At 39.8% G+C, this 11,918-nt stretch overlaps 1 pseudogene; it reads right to left on the bottom strand.

Annotated features, from left to right (window-relative positions):
• Positions 1 to 11,918, bottom strand: part of LOC126728384 (cellulose synthase A catalytic subunit 8 [UDP-forming]-like) — an 87,786-nt pseudogene that overhangs the window by 37,345 nt on the left and 38,523 nt on the right.

Genomic DNA, 11,918 nt, shown 5'->3' with positions numbered 1-11,918 from the left:
TGACTAGTTGCTTGACTGCTTCCTCCGCTCCGGCTCCGGCTCCGGCCCTCCCTCAAGGTTTTTCCCTCTCTCTCTCTCTCTCTCTCACTGAATGACCGAATGGTTTAGACTGTTTAGTGGAAATGAATTCTGCCTGAGCCTTTTTATTCTTTTAACTTTAATAGCATCTCACTGATTCCTTTTTTTTTTTTTTTTTTTTTTTTTTTGCTGAATACATCTCACTCATTGATTGGTGGATTTTTACTTCTTTTTTTTTTTTTTTTTTTTCTGTTTGTCTTTATCTGATCCGGTTATTCCTCTTTGTTGGTCAATGGTCAGTGTGTTGGTTTTTAGTGTAAACCAACATTATTAAATAATAATTAATATTTATTCAAAAGTTAATAATTAAATTATTAACTATTATTTATTGGAATGTTTAATTGTTTATTGCTATATTTTAGGAATTGTAACAAAGGATATGTTATGTTAAAATTAATGACAAATAAATTAAAACTATATTGCGTAATTACCAACTAGGATTAAAGCATTATAATTAATGACAAATAAATTAAAGTAATATAGTTTATTGTTATGCTAAATAACAATAATTAAAGTTATATAATTAAATTAACCAATACATTATAAAAGATAAATTAATTAAATTATTTGAGGGGTTATTATTAATTAAAGTTGTATTAAAAATGGGTTGACTGTTTAAATTATAGTGAAAATTTTGTTTTTTCTTGAGTATGAATAATATTCATATAACTAAGCAAAAATTTCTAATTAAAATTTTATTTTTTAAAATTCTTTTCAGGTTAATTGAGTCATATTCTTAAAGCTAAAAGAATTATGAGCAAACGAAAAACAATTGATGCATTCTTTAAGAAAAAATATGTTAGCAATTCAGAAATTAGGACACATGTGGCTGTAGAAACAAATGTTAATACTTCGATGCCTAATGAACACACCTCCAAATGTCCAAAACTTCAATCTGAAGAGATAGATCGTGATCCAGGAACACGTAAACAAATATGTGAATTTCCTATCAACAAACAAGATGTATTCCTTTTTTTTTTGTGCGTGTGATTGTTTTACTTTTGGCATTTTGTTTTCTCTATTTTTTTCTTTCTCACAGGTTTGAAATTTCGGTTGAATTCCCAACATGTTCAAGTATATAATAATATATGAAAATTGATAATTTTGTATCCAATAGACTTAAAAATTATATTTGGTATATCTCTGTTACAACCTGGCCCCTCAAGTATGTATTCCTGGCTACGCCCCTGCATCCAGCCTCCTTTTCCTGAAAATGTCAAAGGCAGAACATAATATGACATATGAAAAATGATAAAAAGGATTCAAGACCAATAGTCAGTACTTATTTGCTAGGTTGCACGGGCACGCCATTTTTGGCGTCGTGTCGGTGTCGGACACCAGAACGGATACGACTCGCCAGATTCCGATGTCCGGCGAGTGTCCTCTTTTTTTTTCACTTCTCCGACACGGCGCCGACGTGGCTCCGACACGGCTTCGACGGGGTTCCAACTCGTCCGACACGCCAGCAGTGAAAAAAAAAAAAAAAGGGGAGAAAATTACAGATTTTGACAATGGACTTACCAATATCATTGATGTTGTGATATACCCTAGAACAAAGAAGCCATTTAGAGTCTGAGAAATCATTTTGAGAAATCCACATCTGAAGTTCTCAACCCACCTTCTCTCTGAGCTCTGCCGCTACCCTCTGTCCCTCGCTGGAGCTAGATCGGGCCGATCGGCAAGCTCTCTCTCTCAGCGTGGACAACAGGTCCGAGTCGTCCGACCTTCTCTCTGTTTTTTTTTTCTTTCTTTCAGATATTAATTTTGCTAAATGGCCACTGAGGCGAGGCGCCTTTAGTGAGGCGAGCGCCTCTGTCGACTAGTCGCTCGCTTTGAACAATTTTTCCAGGCGCTAGGCGAGAGCCTCTGTCTGTCGCCTTTGTTTTCTTTCCGTCGCTTATGTTTTCTTTCTGGTGCAGAGGACTTGGCTTCGTTAAAAACAAGATGACTGGCTTTTTTTTATTTTTTATTACTCAATTTTGTCTTTTAGTGACATTAGTGGAGTTTGAGTTGACAACCACTTAAAAAGCACATCAGACTTAACTTTTTACAACCACAAATGAATAATAAAATAATATATATAAGAACATTAACCTTCCCACTACGACAATTGCCCAACAGCACCCTACCTCCCCAGGTTTTATTTCTGCTTTTAAATTTTATAATATTATTTTATTCCTATTTCCTACGTATAATTTTAATTTAAAAAGCTCTTTTTTTTTTCTTTTTTTTTTTTTTTTTTTTTGGTTAATGGGGAATAATGCATTAACTAGCCATAAAAGGCGAAGTGTTGGCTACAAGCCTTAAGGAGTACATTCCAAGAGCGTCAGAATTTAAAATATTACAAAGATCTTCCGAATTAGGAATGTCCAAAACAACAAAATTTCCATCAAGGGTGCAGCCACCTTTAGCAAGCAAATCCGCACATCTATTCGCTTCCCGAAAGACATGGTTGACCCTCACTTGCTGGAACTGGCGAAGGAGGAATCTGCAATCATTAAGCAGAGAAGAGAAGGAGTTATTGCAAGTTTTGGAAGTAAGAAGCAAGTTAACCACAATTTGAGCATCCAACTCCACAAGAAGCTTAGAGATGCCAAGTTGGGAAGCAAGTAGCAGCCCATCCTTCAACGCCCAACATTCAGCAACGATACTGGAAGCAAAACCGATCTGCCTCATATACCCTTTAACCCAATTCCCTTGATAATCACGTATTAGGCCTCCCCCACCAGCCATGCCCGGGTTTCCAAGTGCAGCACCATCCGAATTCAGCTTAAACCAGCCAATCGGTGGACTGAACCAGCGCACCTGAACAGCAGTATAGTGTTTGGACTTTTGGGATTTGTTGACACAATAGAAATATTCAGTCACAGCTTGGATACAAGACAAATACAGTTTCGGGTTGGCTGGACAGTTATTAAAAACAGCCCTATTTCTATGTTTCCATAACCACCAGACTGCAAAAGGAAAGATGAAACACCAGGGAAGACCTCTAGCTTGGATGTTTCTGTTGCACAAGCAGTTAGTTCTAAGCCAAATCAGCAAATCAACATTAAGAAAATCAGTAATAACCTGAGGCACCCCAATGGATAACCAAAATTTCCTAGCAAAAGGGCAATCTCTAAAAACATGTAAGATCGACTCCTCTTGCACATTACATAAGGGGCAGAAAGCAGAGCAATCAACTCCCCTGAGTTTAATCACCTGCCTAGTGGGTAAGCTAGCATGATTGCACAGCCACAGAAAATGCCTTATTTTAGGCAGAGTATCCACACCCCAAACCCAGCCGCCAGAGAAGGGTAGAGGATTAGGATGATCTGCAATAGATAACCGGTAGGCTGAGTCCATACTGAATTCACCATCCGCTGAAAATTTCCACATTAAAGTATCCTCCCTTTCACCGAAGGATTGGATAGGAATGGCTTGAATTTTATCAATGACCACCTTAGGAAAAACAAAAGAAGTTTTCCCAAGGTTCCACTGCCCATTAAGATGAATATCTGAAATAGTAAGCGACTCCTCATGTTGAGAAAGAGGGCCTTCAATTAGATTTCTCATAGTATTACCCTTCACCCAGTTACTTTCCCAAAAACTTAGTTTCGACTTGTTTCCCACATTCCAACAAATACCTTGTTTAAATATAGGAAACCCCATTTTAATTGCAGCCCAATTAGAAGAGCAAGGAAGCTTCTCCGAATTCAAAGAAACCTGACGCTGCTGGGAGCAATATTTATTCAATAAGACTTTTGCCCACAAGGCATCTTGGTCGTGATAGAGTCTCCAATTGAGCTTAGCAAGTAAGGCAATGTTTTTAGCCCTTGCTGCCTGGATGCCGAGCCCCCCCTCCTCCTTGGGCCTAATTATTTTGCTCCAACCAACAAGGTGGAGCTTTCTCTTCTCTGCAGATGAACCCCACAAGAAATCTCTATTGACTTTATCAAGTTTTTCACAAACATGACTCGGCAAAGCAGCCCCCTGCATTACATAATTTGGTATAGCAGCCATGACAGATTTGACAAGAACCGTTCTACCAGCGAAAGATAGGAATTTAGTTTTCCACCCCGAAAGCTTAGAAATAACCCTTTCCACAACAAAATTGTATCTATTCCGGGCTGCACCTTTGTGATTTAGGGGAAAGCCTAAGTATTTTCCAATATTCGCAGTTTCAGCAATATCAAGAATATCACAGATATCCTCTCTAATGTTTGGGGAGACATTGGGCGAGAAATAAATGCGGGATTTCTCAGCACTAACCAGCTGCCCCGATTCCTTGCAAAAGGTATTCAGAACCTTCTTAATGGATTCAGCACCTTCCTTATCCGCTTTGGCAAAAAGCATAAGATCGTCTGCAAAGAAAAGGTGTGAAACACCCACATTTTGCCTAGAAGCTTTCAGCGGAGTCCAATTTTTCAACCTACAACTTTCATTGATGAGAAATCCGAGATACTCCATGCAAAGGATGAAAAGGTATGGAGAGAGGGGATCGCCTTGACGTATCCCTCTAGTGGGCTTGAAGGTGCTAGATTTTCCTCCATTAATGAGAATAGAAATGGTCGTGGTTGACACACAGCTCATGATCAACTTAATCAACTCATGAGGAAAACGAAAGGCTTGGAGGATTTTTCGGATGAATGACCACTCAAGATGGTCATAAGCCTTCACAAGATCCACTTTAATGGCCATGAAGCCCACTCGACCCTTCTTTTTATCTAAAGAGTGAATAAGCTCTTGTGCAACAACAACATTGTCCAAACCCCTTCTCCCCGGGACAAAAGCAGTCTGATTTGGTGAAATAAGTTTATCCAAAAAGGGTCTAATGCGGCCAACAATGATTTTTGTAACCACCTTATAGATGGTGTTGCATAGACTAATCGGCCTAAAATTACCCAGACTTTCCGGGCTGGCGCACTTAGGTATGAGAGAAATCAATGTTTCATTAAGAAAATCAGGAATCGCCCTAGACTCAAAAATGTTAGAAACTTCCATACATACTGAGTTTTTAACATCATTCCAAAAATATTGGAAAAACCCCGCATGAAGACCGTCTGGTCCAGGAGCCTTAAAAGGCTTTAAAGCCCAAAGGCCATGTCTAATCTCGTCCTCCAAAACAGGGCCAGCCAATATGGAACTCTCTTCCTCAGAAAGAAAGCTGCAACTGGAAAATAGGGCCACTGAATCAGCGGGGGAGAAAAGAAACTCCGTTTGGAAAATCTCCTTAAACCCCAAAAGAATGTACTCTTTAACTTCTTCTTCATTTGTAATCCATTCCCCAACAGAATTTTTTAACATTCTAATCTTGTTCCTATGCCTCCTGACTAGAGTGGATACATGAAAAAATGAGGTGTTGGAATCACCATACGCAGCCCAGTTAAGACGAGCTTTTAAGGCCCAGAATTCCTCCTCTTGTTGCATTATTGATTTATATTCATCGATGAGACTTTTTTCTAGTTGGATCAAGAAATGACTAGGGCCATTGGAAAGGGCTTTTTGGACCCCATTTATCCTGGCTAAGACCCTTTTCTTCCGGGCAAAGATATTCCCAAAAACCAATCTATTCCACTGTTTGGCATTAACCACAAAGCTTTTAATAGCTGAATGGAGGTCAAGCCCAGGCTCCCAAGTATTCCTAACCACATTTGGAAAATCAGGATGGTGCAACCACATGGTATGAAACCTAAAAGGTTTATCAGTAGCCATAGGAGGAGGCCTAGATAACTCTAGAAGAACAGGGCAGTGATCGGAAAATACCCTGGGCAAATGGGTCACCGTAGCTTCGGGATACAAAATTCTCCAAGCAGGATTCGCAAAGCATCTATCAATGCGTTCTAAAATAAGATCCGAAATTTGCCGACAATTAGACCAAGTGAATTTTGGTCCAGAAAAACCAAGGTCCAGGAAGTTACATTCATCCAGACAGGATTTAAATTCTAATGCTCTATTAAGATTGATTTGCCTACCCCCCAGTTTATCATTCCCACACAGAATTTCATTAAAGTCACCAAGAAGCAACCAGGGAAGATTATGTAATAGAGCAACTTGGGACAAATTAGCCCATAAAATTTTCCTTTCAGCAAGGCGAGGACTCGCATAAACAGAAGACATAAGCCAAGAAAATTCAGAATTGCATACCTTGATAGTAGCATGGACCTCTTGTTCTGTGGCAGCCAGGACAAAAACCTCCACCTCCTCTTTTTTCCAGAGTAGCCAAAGCCCTCCCGCATATCCAATGGTTTCAGTGACAAAGAATCCATCGAAAGGGAGACCCTCAATAATCTTGGTAGCCCTATCGCCACCCACTCTAGTTTCAGTGATAATCATTATGGCCGGAAAGTGATTGACTGCCATTTCAAAAACCCTTCTCGTGAAGTCCCCGTTCAGGGCACCCCTATAATTCCACAAAAGTATATTCATTTTGGAGCATTTAGAATTCGGCACTTCCATAGAATTAGGCCCCATCATTGCTGATGCCATCATGCTCCATCCCAGACTCCTTAGGAGATCCTTGGACGCTGCCCAATCCGGCTTCCACACCACCAGATAGCTCAATATCCCCTGAATCTCTTCTTTGCAACAAACCAGAAGATCGCAGCTCTTGACCGGGTTGAGAATCTGGAACAACTTCAACGTAGGCATATTCCCCAGATGCGTTGATACCGAACCCCTGAAATCTATCACTTTCCTCTCTTGGACAAGCCATCCCGATTCGTCCAAGTGTGGCACTACTAATGGCCGCCTTAGCATGTTCAACTCCTGCACTTCCCTTTCTGAGATCAACGGCATGTCGGTTATGAACTTCCACCATTGATTTGGGGTTCTGTCCCAAGCAGGATGATCCAGGGGAAGACTCCCTGTTCTTACACTGCTCGGGGTGATTGGGAAGATGTGCTTCCAGGCTGTCGCTAGATCCTCTTCGAACTGACCCATTGATTCCGTTGGGGCTGCACGGATTTGAGCAACCAGCACCTCTGGAATGGCTATCAACTTGTTCCTGTACCAGATTGCCCACCCCACCGTGGGCAGTGAAAGGAGGGTTGGGAAAGGAAATTCCATGGCTACACGGATCGGAAGCAAGAGCAGAAGGTTTACTGCACGAGTCCGGTTAGGGGTTGGCTCTCTTCAAGGTTTTGGCGCTACTGGAGTTTGTACTTCTCTTCTCACGGCTTGCTTTAGAGAGCTTGGCTTTCTTATTTCTAAGATTAGTTGTTTGGGAAGAAGGGGTACCCAGGTCATGAGTGAAAGGCTTTTGAAAAGCCACCTGATTACCAAAATGGCAATCTCCATGCACAGCTTGCGTGTGAATCTCGTCAGTCTTGCGTGATGTGAGCGCTGCCCCAGAGCTATCAGACGCACCAACGGCTCTCTTCACGTGACCAGACTGAAATTGGAAGGTCACTTCAGTATTGGGAGTTGGCATAGGGCTTGATTTTACCTCCTTACCCTTACTTTCCTTGGGAGCAGCACTAGTTTGCTGGAGGGGTGGCTTGGTCCCACGATTTCGTCCCATTCTAACTGAATTCTTCCTTCTAGTAACTATCATCCAATCCCCAAAGTTGGAATCAGATTGGACACTTTGTTCCGAATGACCATCACGTTCATTTTGCTGCACTTGTTGCTTCTCTGAAGGACCTTCCTCCCTATTCTTCTCCATTGGTCTTACATGGTATCCACAGCATTCTTGCTTGTGCCCAAGCCTCCCACAACAAAAGCACAAAGCTGAGATACCCTCATACATCACCTTCTGCCTTAGCCTTCCCATTCTGACCATATTTACTAAAGGCTTGGACAAATCAATTTGGACACACAGACGAGCAAAGCTTGCTCTTGAACCCGACGCGGTGTAGGAGTCAATCCGCAAGACAGGTCCAATGGCTGAGCCAAGCTCTCTAAGCACCAAAGGGTCATAAAACTCAATAGGGAGCTCAGGAAATCTAATCCAAACAGCCACTGAAGAGAAAGAAGCTTCAGAAGCTTTAAAATATGGCTCCCATGGTTTAATTGCTAGAAAGTGCTCCCCAACAAACCAGGGGCCACCTTGAAGCACCTTGTCATAGTCAGACTTATCACTAAACTTGATCAGAAAAAAATCCTTTCCAAGATCAACACAAACCATCTGTGCAACAGGCTTCCATAAGGTATTGATTTTGAAAGTGAGGTAACTATATCCCACAGTTTTGCCATACACTTTCACTATCAATGCCTTATTCCAAGGAGCTCTAATCCTAGCCTTAGTTTCTTTAGTAAGTTCCACATCCACCATACCTTCCACTAGCTCCTCCAGTTCAGTATCTGAATCCGCCTCATCCCCAACCTCTTCCTCTTTGTCAAAGCAAAAAGCTTGTGCATAGGCACCAGGAATGTCTCCCACCAGCCTATCTTTGTAACTGACCTGGGACCGATTTGGCTCTACAACTTTCTCTTTGTCTTTCCTTACACTCTTCTCAAGCTCTGCATCTTCCTCACTAGAACGTTGGTTAGCTTGTTGAAACTCAGGCTCCATCTCTCTCTAATACTATAACGGTTACATAAGATATCATAAAGCTCTCTTTTTTTACTCTTACTTCTCATTCTCCGGACCCCTTCTCTCTTTTCTTTATTGTTTTTGTCTTCCTTTTTTCTACTCCTTTCTTACTCAGAGCAGCTCTCTCTGTTCTTTTCTTACCCTCGTAGCTCCCCTCTGTCAGTTTTTTTTCCCCTCTACTCTCTAATAGCAACTCTCCTCTTCTTCTTTTTTTATTCCTGTACTCTCTCTTCTTCTTCTTCTTCTTTTTGGGTTCTATTGGATTCAACACGAAAACTGGTTTTATGGACTAAATCCTATGCATTAGGAACAAAGTAAGAGAGGCTTGATTATAATTTTTAGTACATTAATATATATGATTTAAGCTCTATATATGTAAAAAAACTATATTTAATATTTAGTGCTTGCTTCACTCAGGCTAGCGTCTTTTTGGCGCCTTGTCGCCTTGGCCGATTCAAGGCCTTAGCACCTCAAGGTCGCCTAACGCCTTTGACTACCTTGATTTTATGTGTATTATTGTACTACTTTGGGTGTTAGTTTACTTATTTGTAGTTCTTATATAATTTAAATTCTAGACATAAACATATTTTATGTTTAAAAATATTTAAAAAATATGACTAAATATAAAATTTAATTAATTATTTAACCGCCGTGTCGTGTCTTTATTTTTCAAAAATTACCGTATCCCCGTGTCCGTGTCCGTGTCCGTGTCGTATCCATGTCCATGTCCATGCAACATAGACCATACGTTGGTAGGCAAACAAAAACCCTACATCAAAAATAGGCCTTTATCCACTATTTATATATAAGTCTACACTATCAGGAAAGATATAGAAAACAGGGGAAAAAAAGGCTAAGAACTTTGCCAGTCCTAAGAAAAATCACCCTTCCCCCCACCCAAAAAAAAAAAAAAAAAAACTTTGAACCTGGTATTCACTATTTGATTTATCAAAACTTACCATACAATGGATTACGACCCCAGAAATACAATCCTTTTCAGGACTCTTCTAACATAGTATGTAAATCATGTAAATAGAACATTTTTGTTTATATAAAATATAATTAGAGATTTTCTCAATAAAATAGAAAATCCAGCCCCATATTAAGATAACTCAGCGATTATCATTTTGTATTTTTATATTTAGAAGCAAAAGTGACACTTAAGAGCAAACAAAAACATTTCTAGATATGCAGACAATTAACCAGAACCAAAATACGATAACAAATTTACATACTTCTCTTAAAATCACGGCATTCTTCCCTCCTTTTGAAGTAGTTATTACAGTCATAACTGGTGGTTTTATTCACACACTGCATAACAGACCAAAGAAAAATTAAGGAAAAAAAAAAGAAAGTCCTATATATAGGAGTAGAACCAAAGAAAAAGGAAGCAAGAAAATATGAATTTAAAAAAACTGAACAGAAAACAGATTTTTAAAAAATAAATAAATAAATAAGTAAATGATTCTTTATCTAGAGCATTCAACTCACTCCACAGCTTCTTCTGTTTGGCTACCACATTACTTAAAAGTCCATTAAAATCGGTTCCCCACATTTCTAAATCTACAACAAACTGAATATTACTCCAATGCCTCCTCCACTTTCTCTACCAGGCTTTATTCCACACAATCAAAATCCCACCCACAGAACCTAAATACAGCCAATCCACATAGTGACATCCCTATAAACTTCTAATCATCCCTCTGGATTCATCTCCTGCAAACAAATGATATCAGCCCACCAAGAGCGAACCTCTTATCCATTGTCATTTAATCCTTTAACATTCCAAGATACTATCTTTAGATTCATTGATGAACAATCATGACACTAGAAACCCTTTTCCCACTCCTTTGTCAATTTTGTTCTGAGCACTCTCATCCGTCTCCCCCTATTTCATCTGAGCTTCAACAGCCAAAGAAATTATGTTGCTTCTTCTTCTAATCCCTCAAAAGAGGTCCCCAAAAAGTCATCAAAGCCCTTGGAATTCGCGCACATCAACTGACCTTCCCTTTAAGCTTTCTTGTGCTTCCCTTGGATCGAAAGAACCAACGGTTCAACATAAATAGGTTCAACACAACCCTCAAAAGGCTAAGAGGCTGTTTGGTTTGTCAACTGAAAACATAGTGTTCAGTGTTTAAACACTGAAAACATAGTGTTTGGTGATAGTGTTTAAAATAGGATTGTTTGAAAATAGTTGCTGAAAAACCTCTGTTTGAAACATATATTTTGAAACATGCTCGGGCCACATTTTAAACAATGAAATTGCGTTTCTGATGGCACAACGGTAATAAACCAGCAATTACAACCCTCAAACCAGCAACACACAGAACACCACAAACCAGCAATCACAACCCTCAAAAACACCAATTACAACCTACAAGATCTCAACAACACAAATTGGAACCCACAAATACACAACTCACAGATAGTCACGGCAGAAATTTTGTTTTCAATTCTTCCTCTCCACCGCCAAAATGCTTCTTCCTGGATCGGTCTCACAGAAAATCGGTCACGCGAAGAGGCAAATCGGTCACGCGAAGAGGCAAATCGGTCTCGCGAAGAGGCAAATCGGTCTCGCGGCAAATGAAGATTTAAAGAAAGAAAGAAAGAAACGGAAAAGAAATAAAGAAGAAGAAGAAGAAGAAGCAGAGGGAAGAACTACGCCTGAAGATCGGTGAACGGAGCTGTGTAATCTCGGGCTGAAGGTGCTGATCGGCGGAGAGCTCCGACGAACGTAAAGCCCAGCCGTGGATCTTCTTTGGCGTCGATGGAGATGAGGACGTGCGTGGGTTTGGCTTTTTCGTTTTCTGCTCTAAGGGAAAACTGAAGACTGAAGAGAAAAGGAATAAAGAAGAAGAAAAGGTCGTTTTCTGCTCTGAGGGAAAACTGAAGACTGAAGAGAAAAGGAATAAAGAAGAAGAAAAGGAATAAAGAAGGGATAAAAAACGGATTAAAAAATTATTATTTAATACGTTGTCAGCTTTTTTTATCAAACAAAACATACATACCAAACACATATTTTACATTTTTTGAACACTGAAAAACATTGTTTAAACAATGATACCAAACACATTTTTTTGTTTTATTCACACTAAAAACACGTTGTTCAACAACACTTTTTAAACCACAATTTTCATATCTTTTTAAACAACAATTTTTAAAAACTACAACCAAACGGGCCCTAAGCTACTTTAACCATACGGACCCTAGAGCCCTCTCCCACTACCTACGTACTCAAGCTCATTCCCACATGCTACCATTCAGCCCCATCTTGGGGCTTGTGTGAATGGGATATGAACACTGGACTCACTGTTTGCTTTAACAG

This window comes from Quercus robur, chromosome 5 (genome assembly GCF_932294415.1).
Source record: "Quercus robur chromosome 5, dhQueRobu3.1, whole genome shotgun sequence".
Lineage (NCBI taxonomy): Eukaryota > Viridiplantae > Streptophyta > Magnoliopsida > Fagales > Fagaceae > Quercus > Quercus robur.
This window is presented reverse-complemented; position numbering and strand designations above follow the sequence as displayed.